The sequence below is a fragment of the Meriones unguiculatus genome, chromosome 14 (assembly GCF_030254825.1).
Source record: "Meriones unguiculatus strain TT.TT164.6M chromosome 14, Bangor_MerUng_6.1, whole genome shotgun sequence".
In the NCBI taxonomy this organism is placed as follows: Eukaryota; Metazoa; Chordata; class Mammalia; order Rodentia; family Muridae; genus Meriones; species Meriones unguiculatus.
In genome coordinates, this window is record NC_083361.1 from 78463237 (window position 1) to 78478174 (window position 14938).

At 44.3% G+C, this 14938-nt stretch overlaps 1 protein-coding gene across 2 annotated transcripts in view; it reads left to right on the forward strand.

Annotated features, from left to right (window-relative positions):
- Rab30 (RAB30, member RAS oncogene family) overlaps positions 1–14938 on the forward strand; it is a 94375-nt gene that overhangs the window by 31462 nt on the left and 47975 nt on the right. The window contains exon 1 of one of the 2 annotated variants that reach the window (XM_060367588.1): positions 5284–5581. The exons of the other annotated variant lie outside the window; for it this stretch is intronic. The gene's annotated coding sequence lies outside the window, so the exon portion shown is untranslated. Of the gene's footprint in view, positions 1–5283; positions 5582–14938 lie in introns of those variants that run through there. 2 annotated transcript variants of the gene reach the window in all.

Genomic DNA, 14938 nt, shown 5'->3' on the forward strand with positions numbered 1-14938 from the left:
GAAATAAACCCTTTTCTCTCCAAGTTGCTTTTGGTCGTCGTGTTTCATCACAGGAGTAGTAATCCTAAGGCAGATTTGTTTGGATGTTTAGGGTTAATGTTCTTCCAATTACATGAACATAGATTTGTTATATACTTTTGTATCTAGTGTGTCTAATTTAGTTCAATGATGACATAAAAGAATGTTGCCTGACTGAAGGAATATGTAGTTTTGCTTGAGTTATTTAAGAGAGGGTCTTGTGTATACAAGTTAACCTCCAACCTGTAGTGTGGCTGAGGATAATGTGGAGCTTTAGAGCCTCCTGACTCTACCTGCCCAGTGTAGGATTACTGTGTGCAGCACCTCATCCAGTTTAGATAACACTGGAGGTCGAAAGCGATGTCAGCAGGTTTGTGCCACAGCTGGGCTCACTCCTTAAGCCATCTCACTGGGCCATGAATTCTCTTCAGTGCTAGTTTCTTAGTGCTCTGCCTGCCAGAAATTCAATTTCTTTGTTTGAAATCTTTCGTGTAACTATTCAAGAAATATTAAGTAAATTTTTAGTCAGAAACTATTCTAAAAATGTACTGTTTTTAAAATTAAAAAAAAAGTTTTTAAGCCTTGCCAGGCCACAGAGGAAGACAATTCAGGCAGTCCTGATGAGATCTGATAGGCTAGGGTCAGATAGAAGGGAAGAAGGTCCTCTCCCATCAGTGGACTAGGAGAGGGGCACAGGGAAGGAAGAGAGAGGGAAGATGGGACTGGGAGGAAATGAGGGAGGGGACTACAGCCAGGATACAAAGTGAATAAATTGTAATAAGTAAGTAAATAAATAAATATTTTAAAAAGTAAAAATTCAATATTGAAATATTGAATTTAATAGTTGATTGCTTCCTTCTCTCCTCCCCCAAATTATCTACATATGGCTTCAGAAAAGAGAAAAATGGAGACACAAATGATTTTTAGGGTACCCAGCACCTACATGGCAGCTCACAACTGTTTGTAACTCAAAGATCTGATGTCCTCACACAAACATACATATAGGCAAAAAAAAAAACCAACGCACATAAAATAAAATAAAATAAAAATAAAATAAAAAAGTGATTTTTAGCAACTAGCCAGAGGATATAGAACTAATTAAAACATTGCAGCTGTGGCTATCCAGTTCCCTAACTGTGCCTCTACCTACAGCAGAGGAAATTTCAGGGTCTTGAATATTATACAAGTGAACCAGGGTTCCTTTTGTTATGGCTGAAACTATCTAATAGCCTCACACGTCTTCTGTGAAGCAAGACACACCAAGGAACTTCTGCCCTGTTGGAGAAACTCCATGAACGAAGGCTAGACTAATCCTATCTTAAAACTTCAGAAACCAAGAGGTTAGGATTTTTGTGTTGAACTCAATTCTTAACTCTTTCTCACTAATTATGTAGGTAAGTGGTCATCTATTTGGTTATATTTTTAAATCTTTCTGTGTGTTTCTGTGTGTGTGTGTGGCAGAGAGAGGACAACCTTAGATGTTGATCCTTCCATCTTGTTTGAGACAGGGTTTCTTGTGTGTTGCTGTGTATGTCAAGCTAGCTGAGCTGGCCTGTGAGCTTCTGGGCATTCTCCTGTCTCCATCTTCCATCCTACCGTAGGAACACTGGGATTACAGACGTATGAGAGTGTGTCTAGCTTGACTTGGGTTCTGGGAATCTGAACTAGGGTTTTTATACTTGTGTGGCAAATAAGTCACTCACCGAGCCATCGCGGTACCTCTGGTTGGTTTGTTTGTTTATGAAGACAGTGCTGGCCTGGAACTCTCTGTGTAGACCAGGCTGTCCTCGACCTCATAGACATAGAGCAGTTACCACCACTCAGTTGTTCAATCTAGAGACTATGAGTTTGTATCCATCACCGTTTTCATACAACCCGCCAGCAAGTGTTTTCAGTCCCACATATCTGCAAACATAAAATCTGTCTCTGCTACCCCCACTGTGGCCATTTCTCTCCTCATTCCAACTCTTGCCTCTTTGATGTAGTCTTTCCCCCATTGTGGAATGAGTATGGAGGTCAAGTCAGTGCTCTCTGGGAATAGAACTTAGTGTGTATCCCTTTAGTGTCAGGCTTAGTGGCAAGTGCCTTAACCTGCTGGGCCATCTCGCCAGCCCTAACATTCCTTTAATTTATTTTGAAGGCCTGCATACACAATGATGATTTTATAATGGTGTGATCATCAGGGCTTGTTTCCCTCCTCCCATCCCTGCCAGATTCTAGGGATCAACTTCAGGTCAGCAAATGCTTTACTGACTGAGCTCCTCAGCTCAGTATTATCTCTTTAAAACATGAGTCACATCATGTCTTTTTCCCCATTAAACTTGCCTTTTATTTCCCATTGCCCTCAGAACACAATCAGACTGTTTGTCATGGTTAACAAGGCCCTGCCTCCTCTGAACCTTCTTCCCTCATGCTGAGTCTCTTCATGTTCCCAGGCAGTCCCCAGCCCCTTCCTGCAGTTAATCCTTGCTCTTCCTGTTCCTTCTGCCTACACTACAATTTCCTAAGTGGCTGACTCCTCATCTTTTGTGTCTCAGCTGGAACCAAAAGAGGCTTGCCTTGCTTCTCATCTATTAGCCAGAGTGAAAGGGTGTTAAAATCATATTAAAAACACATCGGAGCTGGTACTGCGGTGCACGCCCGTAATCCCAGCACTCAGGGAGGCAGAGGCAGGCGCCTCTCTGTGAGTTTGAGGCCAGCCTGCTCTACAAAGCAAATTCAGGACTACCAAGGCTATACAGGGAAACCCTGTCTCAAAAACAAAAACAAAACCCCCAAAACAAAACAACAACCCCTTCCCCATGAATCTGAAACTAGGCGTGGTAGGGTTTGTCTGTAATCCCAGCATGCAGGAAACTGAGGCAAGAAGGCCCTGAGTTCAAGGCCAGCTTGAATTTTATAACAAAGGCTGAGTGCTGTGGGGCATTCCTATAATCGCAGCTCTTGGGAGGTATAGACAGAAGAATCATGAGTTCAAGGCCAGTCTCAGTTTTATAACAAGTTCTAGACTAGGATAGGCTTCACAATGCCCTTTTGAAAACAAAACAGCTTCCACTAAGACAAATACCAAAAACTGAAACCCAACTAACAAAAAACAATCAAATAAACAGACTGAAAAAAAAAATCAGATTTGGCTGGGAGTGATGTTGCATGCCTGTAATCCCAGCACTCAGGGAGACAGAGGCCGTTGGATCTCTGAGGCCAGCCTGGTCTGCAAAGCCAAGGCTGCACAGAGAAACCCTGTCTCGAAAAACAAAACAAACAAACAAACAAACAAACAAACAAAATCAGATTTGAACGTGAGCCATTATTCTTTTTGTGTGACTGTAGGCAGATTACATACTACCTCTCCAGCCTTCAGTTGTTGCCTCTGCCCAATAGCAATGCTGTCTGCCTGACAGGATATTCTCAAGGTTAAGTAAGACACCAGCTGCCTGGCATATGCCCGCTTAATCCACCTCAAAGCCACCATGAAGCCTCGATGTCTGCAGGGAAGAATTTTTTCAAGGTGCAGCCTGCCCCATGGAACTGTGTGTGCTGCGCCACGGGTGTGCGTGGCCTACAAGTGAGAGTGTCATATTGGTGTGAAATGCCCTCCTCAGGAGGTACTTGCCCGGCTCGGAAGGTGGCTCTAACTCAGTGTATGAACTGTTGGACTGGGTGGTGCTCAGTGTGACCACCCAGGAATAGCAAGCACAGAGCTCTCACCGGGGGACTGAACACCGTCTATGAGACCTGTGTGAGGAAACCTGGCAACACGTTGTCGGCTCCCTGTGTTGTCTACATGGATTGGGATGCGCCGTCTAGACAGTCCTTTCTCTTGGGAAATCACAGGAGACCAGGTAGAGGCACACGGTCTCCTATGAAGAGTACAAAATGAACCTGTGTGGGGTTGGGTGGAGGTTGCTGTAAGGTTGTGTGGGCCACTGGAGCAGCGAGCAGGAAGGAGTTGTCTGTCTCACGCACATGGGTTCCCTGGATGATGGTGGCAGCCTCCTTTTCCACACACACAGAGTCAGCATAGCCCTTGTGCTTCAGAAGGAAGAGGTTTAGCCATCAGCCTTCCCAGGGCTGATCTATCATTCTGGTTCTATCATTTCTATCATTCTGCTGCAGGGTATGGGTGGGGGAGGTGAAGGGGGACTGAAGTAAGAAGGAGCAATCTCTGTGAGGCTTGCTTGCTTGGCATGATGGCCTAAGCTGTTTCCTTCTGTAGGCTGCTGGAGCATTTAATGTGGGCATTAGATAGCCTAGGGTTAAAATCCTGGTGCCAGTTAACATCAGAGCTGTAGTTTGTTCAGGGTAAAATGGGGATAAAAGTGATTTCTATCTTATCTTATTGTTCTGAGGATTATATGATAGAATGCCATCGAAAAGCTTAGCTTACTGCCAGGCACGTAGCCAGCGGTTGGCTAGTGAGTTCTTCCCCCACCCCCCTTCTTTTCATTAGGGGAGCCCCAGTGGTGAGGCTCAGACCCATGGCCTTACAGGCACTACCATTTGGTTTTGTTCTGAGAATAGGGGCTCACTCTGTAGCTCTGTCTGGTGTGGAATTCAGTATGAAGTCCAGGCTGGCTTCAGGCTCACAGCACCCCTCCTACCTCTGCTTACAAGTGTTGGGAGTACAGGTGTGAGCCAGGCTTTAGCTTGTCATCATTCTCTTTCTCCCCTGGGACTCATGTTATATAGGCTGACCTCAAATTCACCTTGAACTGCTCCTCTCTTGCCTCTAAGTGCCAGGATTACAGGCATGTGCCGCCATGCCTGGTTTATGTGGTGTTAAGGACCCAACCAACCAGGGTTTCACGCTTGCTAGGCAAACAGTCTGTAAGCAAGCTGCCATCTCAAGCCCTGGAGTCTGTCCATGTGATGTGCTCTGCTCGTGCTTCCGTCTGGGTCCTCACTTGGTGCCTTGAAGAAGTTACCCAACCTTTCCACCTCACAGCAGTTCACAATTCTCACCTCATAGAGAGCGCAAGCTTGAGGTCAGCACCACTGACTACTCTAAATGCTCCAGAGAGATGCGTGCATCTTTCCCCTCTAGCTCTCAAGTTTGTGAAATCTGATCCCTTCCCTTTCAGCTTGTTAAGATTCTCCACTAGCTTTGTATGCAGCTGTGGGCAGGCAGGCAGCTTTGGCAGAAGCAAAGAGAAGCCTTAAAAAAAAAAGACTCTTTCATAATCTGTTGGCACAGATTTGCTGCAGCCACACCCTGTGATTCTCGGGGTCCTGAGTCCTGTTGCAGTCAGCATGTGCCTTGCTCTAACCTAAAAAATCCCAGAAGCTGCTGCTGTGAAAGGCAGTACTGAATGCAGAATGGATTTTTTTTTCCTCTGCACTCGGGGAGGAAGCTGGCTCAGGGGTTCTTAGCTGCAGAGGGAGGGGCATTCGGGCTTGGACTGCAGTCCTGCCTTGCAGCCAGGGGTTTTCTGGTTTTCATTAAAATTCTTGGGCTGTCTTTTGAGATTGCTCCATCGGATATGACTGTGCTGTAGCTGCGTGTGCTGTCCTCTCAGCCTCACACCCATCAAATACCAGTGGCCCCAGGAGGAGAGAATCGAAGGTGGGAAACAGCCTGGCTGAGGGGTTTTGCTTAGGGGGTCTGTGTGGAGGGGGACCCCCCCTAAACTGTAAAGCTTGAGTTTGCTGAATCCCAAATACACACGAGACAGCAGACATGGCCAAGCTGGGGATGGGTGGCTTCCCCATGAAGGGAATCAGCTTGACCTGATCATTCTTTGGTGGTGCTTGATGCCCTTTTGTGCCCAAAAGGGTCTGGGTGAGGGTTGGGGTCAGTTCTCTAAGGGTGGTGAGCTTTTTTTAATGTTAGTTTCTGGTTGCTGAGGGAATCTCACTTGAGAGTGAACCCCGAACCTGGGAAGCTGGGTGACCTGTGATTCTGCCCTTAACTTGCTCTGTGACCTTGTATTGCTTCCTGTCCCAGCCTGGACTTTGCGGTGTGCTTCTGAGGATTAAATAAGACAAATTATGTAAAGCTCTTGGCAAATCCTATATTCTTAACAAACGGTGGATGTTATTATAAATTGGGCTAGATTTGACCTGTCACTCCAGCTCACCAAGCTGTATCCCAGTTCTGTCTTCTGAAGCATTTGTTCTGCCTCCTCCCAGCTTTATGCCATTTATGACTGTGAGGAGAGGAATTCCCTGGGGCAAGCTGGAAGTCTTCTTACTGGAAAAATATATCAAGCCGTATTATTGGGTTTCTCAAGGAGAAGTTTAAGATGTCAGATATTTCATCGCTAGGTAATTTAGCAGAAGGAAAGGGTTTTTCTTTAATCATTCCTGATGGATAGGTTTCGAGAAAACTGTCTTAATTGATCTTGGGAATAAATATCCCCTGATGATGCCCCCAAAAGAGCGTCCCTGAGGTGCTCATCTGCCTTCTCGTAAACTCCATTTCTAGTCTTTCTTCTTGTAACTTTATCTGTAAACCCCATGTCCTAGCTGCAGTGGACTGTTCCCCGAAAAACCAAATTAATCTGAAACATAACACGAACCCAGGAATGCTTTAAGCTCTAAGATTAAAATGAAAATGATGAAGCCATCATTCAGTTAATTAAATGAAAGTTGTTGACTCCCTAGGAACGGCTTCTGTCCCCTCCACCCCAGAAACAGTGCTTATCCTGACTTTTGTGTTCATCATTCCCTCACTTTTCTTTGTGGTTTAACCAGCTGTGTTGGTATTTACTTAAATATATGCTGTGGTGTGTATGTGTGTGTGTTTATGTGTGTGTGTGTTTAAAGAAGCAAGCACAAGCCTAATGGCTGCAGCCCCGGGTCAGTCTGGCTTTTATCTTCTTGGGGATTATGAGGTTCCAAGGGGGCATTTAGGGGTAACATTGAGTACCTGTGTGAGGGATGTAAGGGTGTTCACTGCTGGGGTAGCCTTGGGATATATGTGTGTCTGCTGCTGGGGTATCTGAGGCTTATAATGTGGTCCCAGAGTGGACTGTATGGTCTTTTCTAGTCTCCCTGGCCTTCCTCCAGCTCTTAGGATGTATTTCAGAGTCAGACTCCTGAGAGCCGGAGTGAACACCATCCCTATACCCAAGGAGGCACCAAGGAGGAGGTGGAGAGCAGACAGCAACTGGTCCACATTTCCCATGTGTTCTTTGTCAGGTGAAGGAAAGCATGCAGGAGTGCCCAGGGACTGTCCGGACCTAACAGTTGACCCTGGACACCAGTCAAGCACCAGGGCTTGGATTTCCTGGAAACAAGGGGGGAGATGGCAGGGTGAATGGTACTCCGAGCAAGCAAACCCATAAATTCAGAATGTAGGGCATTCTCTTGACAACTGGCTTGGCTTCTGAAACAAGCTAATGACATAAAAAGAAGTAATGACTCGAGAATTATAGCCAGAGCTGGCCCCAGTAGTATATATCCTTACCCAGGTACTTGGGAGGCTGAGGCAGAAGGATTGCTTGAGCTGAGGAATTCAGTGGTAGCACTGAGGCCCCATCTTAACAAAACAAAACAAAACAGACTGACAGAAGTGTGCGAATCTTGTTTTGTTTTAGGATAGACCATGTATTCATTTGCTGGGACTGCCATAGCAAAATACCACAGGCTTGGAGGGCTTAAACAAAAACTTTTCTCTCAGTTCTGAAAGTAGGGAGACCAGTGTAAAGGCACTTGTGTGTTAGCTTCCCCTGAAGACTTTTCCTTTGCCATCTCCTTCTGGAATGCCCCTGTATCTGTGTCCTAGGCACCTCTTCTGTAAAGATACCAATCAGATTGGGGCCACTTTATTACTTCTTTAAAAGCTTTGACCCCAATTATAGCTATATTCTGAGGGTTTGGGAGTTGGTTAGCACTCTCAATATAATTTTTTTTGGGGGGATGGTGGAACACACCAGCTCAGAACCTCTACATCTATTTTTAAGAAGGCATTGAAAAAATCTTGGGGAAATTTTGTCAAGGATTGTTCGGTGATAAATATGAGTTAATGATATTTTTAGAAGTGATAATAGTATTTTAAAGGAGAGGCGATATAACAGTGAACTTTGAGATTGAGAAAGATGAAGTTCTATGAGGTGGAATTGAATGTTTAAACAAAAATAAATGTGGTAGATAAGTGAGCATGCCAAATTCTTGACACTTGAATCTGGATATTGGGTATAGGAAGGGTCTCTTTGTGTTTGAAATTTCATACTCATACATATAAAACAGAACCATGACACCAAAAGGATTTACTGGCAATGGAGTAGTTGGTAATGACTGTCTTCAACCTGCATGAATGCTTGGCCTCTGTGTGTGGTAGTCATGTTGGGGGCCTCCTGCCCTGGAACCCTGTTTCTTGTGTATCACTTGATGAAGGGCATCCTCTGAGAGCATTTTTAAAGAAACAAATGGAATATGAATTCCTCTAATCCTGAGTGCTTGGAAGTGCTTTCGTTCTGTTCTCAGACTTGAGTTATGCTCTGCCTAGTGCATTAGTTACTTCTCTAGTTGCCATGATAAAATACCCAGCAGAGGTAACAGAAGGATTTCTTATGGCTTCCCATCTGAGGTACACTTTTTCATGACAGGGAAGTCATGGAGAAAGGAGCCTCACGCAGCTAGCTGAGTGCCAGCTAGCTCCAGCTCCGTGTCAGCGCTCCAGAAGCAGAGGGAACTCCAGCGGAGCCTGCTGGTGTTCAACAGGCTTTCTTCTTATTCGGCCGATTCAGAGCTCACTAGATGGTGTTGCCCACATCCAGGGTGGGTCTTCATGTTCAGTTAAACCTTTCTGGAAATACCCTTATAGACATCCCAGAGGTGTGTTTCCATGGTGATTCTAAACCCAGTCACGTTGACAGTAGAAGATGAACCATCACGTAGCTATTGCAGTCTGTGTTGGGAGTCGTTTTTCTTTGCCTTTTAAAGATATTGCTCCATCGTCATCTTGCTGCTGTGGAGAAAGAAGTCAGAAGGGTTCAGATGTCTCATGCTCTGTTTAGAGCCTCTTTGCTTTTTCCCCTGAATGACAGCTTATGGAAGAAATCTTTTCTTTGTCTGCCGTATTCTGAGATTTCATAAAATCTTTACAGTGCTTGGTGAGCTGCATCATTTCAACACGGCAATCCGAATCCTTTAGTTCTTTGACGTTTTATTGAATAACATTGTTATGACATTTCTTTCATTTTTTTCTCTTTTCCCTTTCTTGGGAGTTTATTTTATTCAACTATAGGCCCATTATACTGGTCTAGCAGAATGTTCATAACTTTCCTCTTCTGTCTTCCATGTCTTTATCTTTTGATTTTGCTTTATGCATTTCCTAACATTTATATTTTAATCTTTTTATTGAGTTAAATTTTTTCTTTTTGTGTTGTCAATTTCTAAGAACTCTTTTTGTTCTCATAGTATTTTTTTTTCTTAAACTGTCTGGTTTATTTTGTAAATATGCACGATTTAAATTTTTTTTTATGTGTGTTAGTGTTTTGCCTTCATGTTTATATGTGTACTTGTGTGGCTGGTGACCCCAGAGGCCAGAAGAGGGTATTGGATCCTTCAGAACTAAAGTTAGAGGTGGTTGTGAGCCACTGTCTGCATCCTGGGAACCAAACCCAGGTCCTCTGCCAGAGCGGCAAGCACTCTTAGCTCCTAAGTCATCTCTCCAGCCATCCCTAAGCCATCTCATTTATTTATATTGTTGTTGTTGTTATTATTCTGTTTTTCTGTGTTTTCCATCTCTCCTAGAACTCACTCTGTAGACCAGGCTGGACTTGAACTCACAGAGATCCACCTGCCTCTGCCTCCCAAGTGCTGGGATTAAAAGCTTGCACCACTACCTGGCTTATTTAATTATTTTAATGAGAATATTAGTGGTGGCCTTCCTTGTTCTCCATGTGGCATCAACTTTTTTTTCAAGGTGCTTTTCCTAAGTCACTCTGAATGTGATTCCTTGGCTATGTTTCTCAGGAATAAGAGTGTGGGGGGGGCAGGGAGGCTGTCAAGATCTTAATATTATAGTGAGTGAAAAGGAGCCGCTCAGTAAAGGCCACATAGAACATGACTTCATTTCTATGAAGTGACCAGAGTAGACTGGTGGAAACTGAAAATAGATTGGTAACCGCCCAGAATTGGATGATGGGGAATGATGCAAAGTGGTTGCAAATGGGGATAGAGTTTCTTTGTGGGAGTGGAAAGTGTTCTAAAATTGATTGTAATATAGTTTTAAAATGCTGGATCGTATGCTTTAGAAGATCAATTGTGTGATATGTGAATTCTATTTCAGGAAAGCTATTTAAAGATGTGGTCCAGAAAGTCCAAATGTAGGATACAGATGACTAGCTCTGGTCTAACTGTAGGGAGATGCTGTGGGTTCTTTGTGAGACCCAATGATGCCAGTGTCTCCAGGTTTTTTCTTGGCTGCCTCCACTCTTTTTGTAGAGTGAGATTCTGCCTGACAGTGGAGGAACAGGAGGGCCAATCCATTGTACCTTGTTAGCCATAGTGATGTGTTTCCTACCCTATCTCTCTGGGCACTCCCAGATTGAGACATGCTGCCTTCCTACTATGGGTAATCCCAATGATGTCAAATGTGCAGAAGAAGTACCCTGTTCTCTTTGCTCAGGCACTTCCCTGACCAGTTATGGATGTTTTTATTGTCTCTCTAGCCTTGACTCCTTTTCCCCAGAGTCGTTTGGAGCAAATGTAGACGTTCCTAACGATGCTCCCCAGAGTTTGGTCAGTGAGGAGGAGGGTGGAGATGTACGACCTTAAGCAGCTTTCCCCTGTGTTGTTAATCTTGGCATCCTAGCTGCTGCTTAGTAGGAGAAGGGTCTGCGTCCTGGCCTTGCAGAGGGTTCTGGCATTTAAGCAGCTGAGTCTTGACTCTCACTGCAGAGGATTCAGAATTCTCCAGTCATCACTCCGTGTTCATCTCCTCCCAACCTCCCTGGGTTTGACACCATTCTCTTCTCTCATCTGTGTCTGTACTCAGATTTTGTTAGTAGAGGGGAGAAAGAGAACGTTTTACTGAATTTTTATATAGTTTTGGGAAAATGCAAAATAAGACACAGTTCTGTGAGCTTCTCCAGAAGTTGGCTTCTCGCTTTTCCTTTTCTCGCTTTGCCTCAACTTGTACTATTCAGCTCTCTCAGACCCTTTTTAATTTTTTACATATGTATTTATTTGCTTGGGAGGCTTACTTTTTTAAAGATTTATTTATTTTTTATGTGTACAATGTTCTGTCTGCATGGGCACCTGCATGTCAGAAGTGGGCACCAGATCCCATCATAGATGGTTGTGAGCTACCATGTGGTTTCTGGGAACTAAACTAAGGACCTCTGGAAGAGCAGCCAGCACTCTCAACTTCTGAGCCATCTCTCCAGCCTGTGGACACTGGGAAATCTTCTGAAGTACCATAGGGAATTTTTTTTTTTTTGCCTTCTTGGCCTTTTCTGCCTGCACTTGGCTTACTGTACTGTGGCTTTTTTCCCTGTCCATCTACCCTATTGACCTGTGGAGCAGGTCTTCATAGTATTCTCTGCATTGTAAATACAATTACAATGCCCCGAATACATCTTTTTCTTTTTTTATATTAATTACAGTTTATTCACTTTGTATCCCAGCTGTGGCCCCCTCCCTCATTCCTTCCTAATCCCACCCTTCCTCCCTCATCTCCTCCCAAACTCCTCTCCAAGACCACTGAGAGGGAGGTCCTCCTCCCCTTCCATCTGACCCTAGCCTATCAGGTCTCATCAGGACTGGCTGCATTGTTCTCCTCTGTGGCCTGACAAGGCTGCTCCCCACTCAGGGGGAGGTGGTCAAAGAGCCAGCCACTGAGTTCATGTCCCTGTTCCCTTTACTAGGGACACTTGGATACTGAGCTGCCATGGGCTACCTTTGAGCAGGGGTTCTAGGTTATATCTATGAATGGTCCTTGGTTGGAGTATCAGTCTCAGAAAAGACCCCTGTGCCAAGATATTTTGGTACTGTTGCTCTCCTTGTGGAGCTGCTGTCCACTCCAGGTCTTCTGAATACATTTCTTAACTTGCGGATTGGATAATTTAGCATTGCGCTTTCAGGGTAGGACAGGCAAATGTACAACAGGCCTTTTCCTTCTTATCTTTTAAAGGCACTCTTCCCCATGTGGTAAATATTAAACAGCAAGGTGTGCTTTGTGGGCTTGTAATGAGACGTTATTCTCTCTGTGTTCAAGTCTGATTTTTTAATCTAGTCAGCAGGTTAGAGAAGAGGGAGGGGAAGAGGGCAGCTTCGTGTGTGTAAACATCCTAACAGGGACATGCTGATCTGGTCAGACGGGCAGTATTCTTCCTCCCCTGAGAGAAAGGTTAGGGTCTGCATTCCTGAAGGGCATAGTTTGTTCTGCATTGACAGATACACATGTATCTGCTTTTTCTCTTTGGACAAAACATCAGGAGAGTTTTGGAAATTGCTGAATGCATTCTTGAAAAATGTAATGTTAGGGTTGTGATCTGTGTTGAGGTCATGTTCAAAATGAAAACGTAGCCATGAAAGGAGGATAACAGCATGTTGTCTCTTAAAGTATGTTCCCACAAATGTTGGAAATATCCCTCGGGAAGGAAAGGTACACAGAGCTACTGGTAGAGCAAACTGGGAGTGCTGGGCTAAACAGTCACAGTGTTTCTTACTTCAGACTTATTGGAGGGGTCAGCAGTAGGCAACTGGCTTTACTTTGCATCTCAGGAGGACCACACTGGGGGAACAGCTCCACTACTCCAGTCAGTCGTCGTCGTCGTCTTCTTCTCTTCTTCTTCTTCTTCTTCTTCTTCTTCTTCTTCTTCTTCTTCTTCTTCTTCTTCTTCTTCTTCTTCTTCTTCTTCCTCTTCTTCTTCCTCTTCTTCTTCTTCTATTTCTTGTTCTTCTTGTTCTTCTTGTTCTTGTTCTTCTTGTTCTTGTTCTTGCTCTTCTTGTTCTTGTTCTTGCTCTTCTTCTTCTTCTTCTTCTTCTTCTTCTTCTTCTTCTTCTTCTTCTTCTTCTTCTTCTCTTCCTTAAGACAGGGTTTCACTGTGTAGCCTTGGCTGTCCTGGACTCACTTTGTAGACCAGGCTAGCCTCGAACTCACAGAGATCCACCTTCCTCTACCTCCCCAAGTGCTGGGATTACAGTCGTGCACCACTGTGTCCGATCTCAGTCAATCATTTTTAATGCCACTCCTTCCGAGGCTTTCCTGTTGGCCACCAAGATGCCCAGCCTCTTGCTGTTCGCATTGCACTGCCTTTGTTGCCTAGTCTTCTCACCACTTCTTCCCTACCGTTGGGAAATGGTGTGTTCCTCAGTCATGTGGGATCACCTTCCCAATGTGCTGGGTACTTTTGAGAGCCGTCCTTAAATCCAGAGGACACTGGTTGCAGATCTGCTGGGAGTAGAGCCCAAGGGAGGTCGGGAGCTCAAGATCCTTATTGCACAGGTATATAGCTAGGCAGACTCCTAATGGAGATGCAGGATCAATGTAGGAGGCTGATGCTGAACAGGAGATGCTGAGAATATAAACTGAACATGCTTCAGACCCCTGTAAGCACTGAATGTGTCACCTTAATCCCAATCTTCAAGTAGCTTGTATTTTTACCGTGTCATAGAATGTTAGAGTATCAGACACAGTAAAAATATTAGGTTTTCATCTATCTATCTATCTATCTATCTATCTATCTATCTATCTATCTATCTATCTTCTAAAACTTGCCCCAAAAGAGGCCCAATTTTTATGAAGTAGAAAGTCCTATCAATGAACAATTATGAATGGTTGGGTAACTGTTATAATTAGAAGTATGCACTAGGTATTATGGGAGAACCAGCTAGGAGATGCTAAGTTATGCATATGGGATGAAAGGTGGCAGTTTCTTCTGGGAGGGAGAGATTGGTGACTTAGTTGGAACAACAATACAGGGACTGAAAGGACTGAAGAGAAAGCATGAGTGAGAATTACCATGATTCCTTGGGGTTATTGGGTCGTGAAGTGTGAGTTAGAAGCAAGGCTGGAGAGGTTGAGAGGTTGAAAAGTTCTAGACTTGACTTTGGTATGGAAAGCCAGCATAGGGTTCTTTTAGTGGAAGAATGGACTGTCTGGCAGGTCCATTTCACAGATACCAACCTGTGAAAAATGAGTTTGAGCTGGGTAAGAACAGAGACTGAACAACAACCAGCTGCAGCTCCCCACAGTGAGGTGTGATGGAGCCTGGCATGGGCTGTGGCCACAAGGGAGTGAAAGAGTGGACCAGTTTGGTAAATATTCAGCTAGTATTAGGAATTAGTGAACAGAGTCAAAATTCAATTTTCAGGCTTTGGCCTTGTATTACTCCCCTCCCCTTTTAAAATTAACTAACATTTCTCTGAGCCTTTGCCTTCAACAAACCCCATATGAAATGTAGGTCTATTGGGAGATAGTGTTGTATGGAGATGGTGACATGTGATTTCTTTAAAGACGGTTGGCATCATAGCACTTACATGTTGTTTGTTTCAAAACTTGTGTTTACCTGACTGCAGGAGTACTCTGTCGGGAGGATCAATGGCTCCTGAACAGGTTGCTATCGGACTCACCTGGGAGTATTTTCCTCATTTATTTATTTGTATTTTTTCTATGCTGGAGATTGAACCGAGGACCATGCATCTGTGAGGCAAGCCCCTCAAAATTTTAATTATAAAGAAATTCAGAGGTAGAAGCCAGTGACAGAGTTCTTGTTTAGCATGTGTAAAGCTCTGGGTTTAATTGAATGGGGGGGGGAGGAGGGGGTGTAAAGGGTAGGGAAGGAGGGAGAAAGGAAGAAAATTTCAAAATTTAAATTTGAGACAAGGTCTCCTTGTATAGCCCCAAACAGCCTAACTCTGGTTATGTATACCAGACTGGGGTCAAATTCCAGAAATCCTCTTGCTTCCACTTCTCCAGTGTTTTGATTATAGATATGCAATTATACCCAGTTGGGGGATGTGTTTA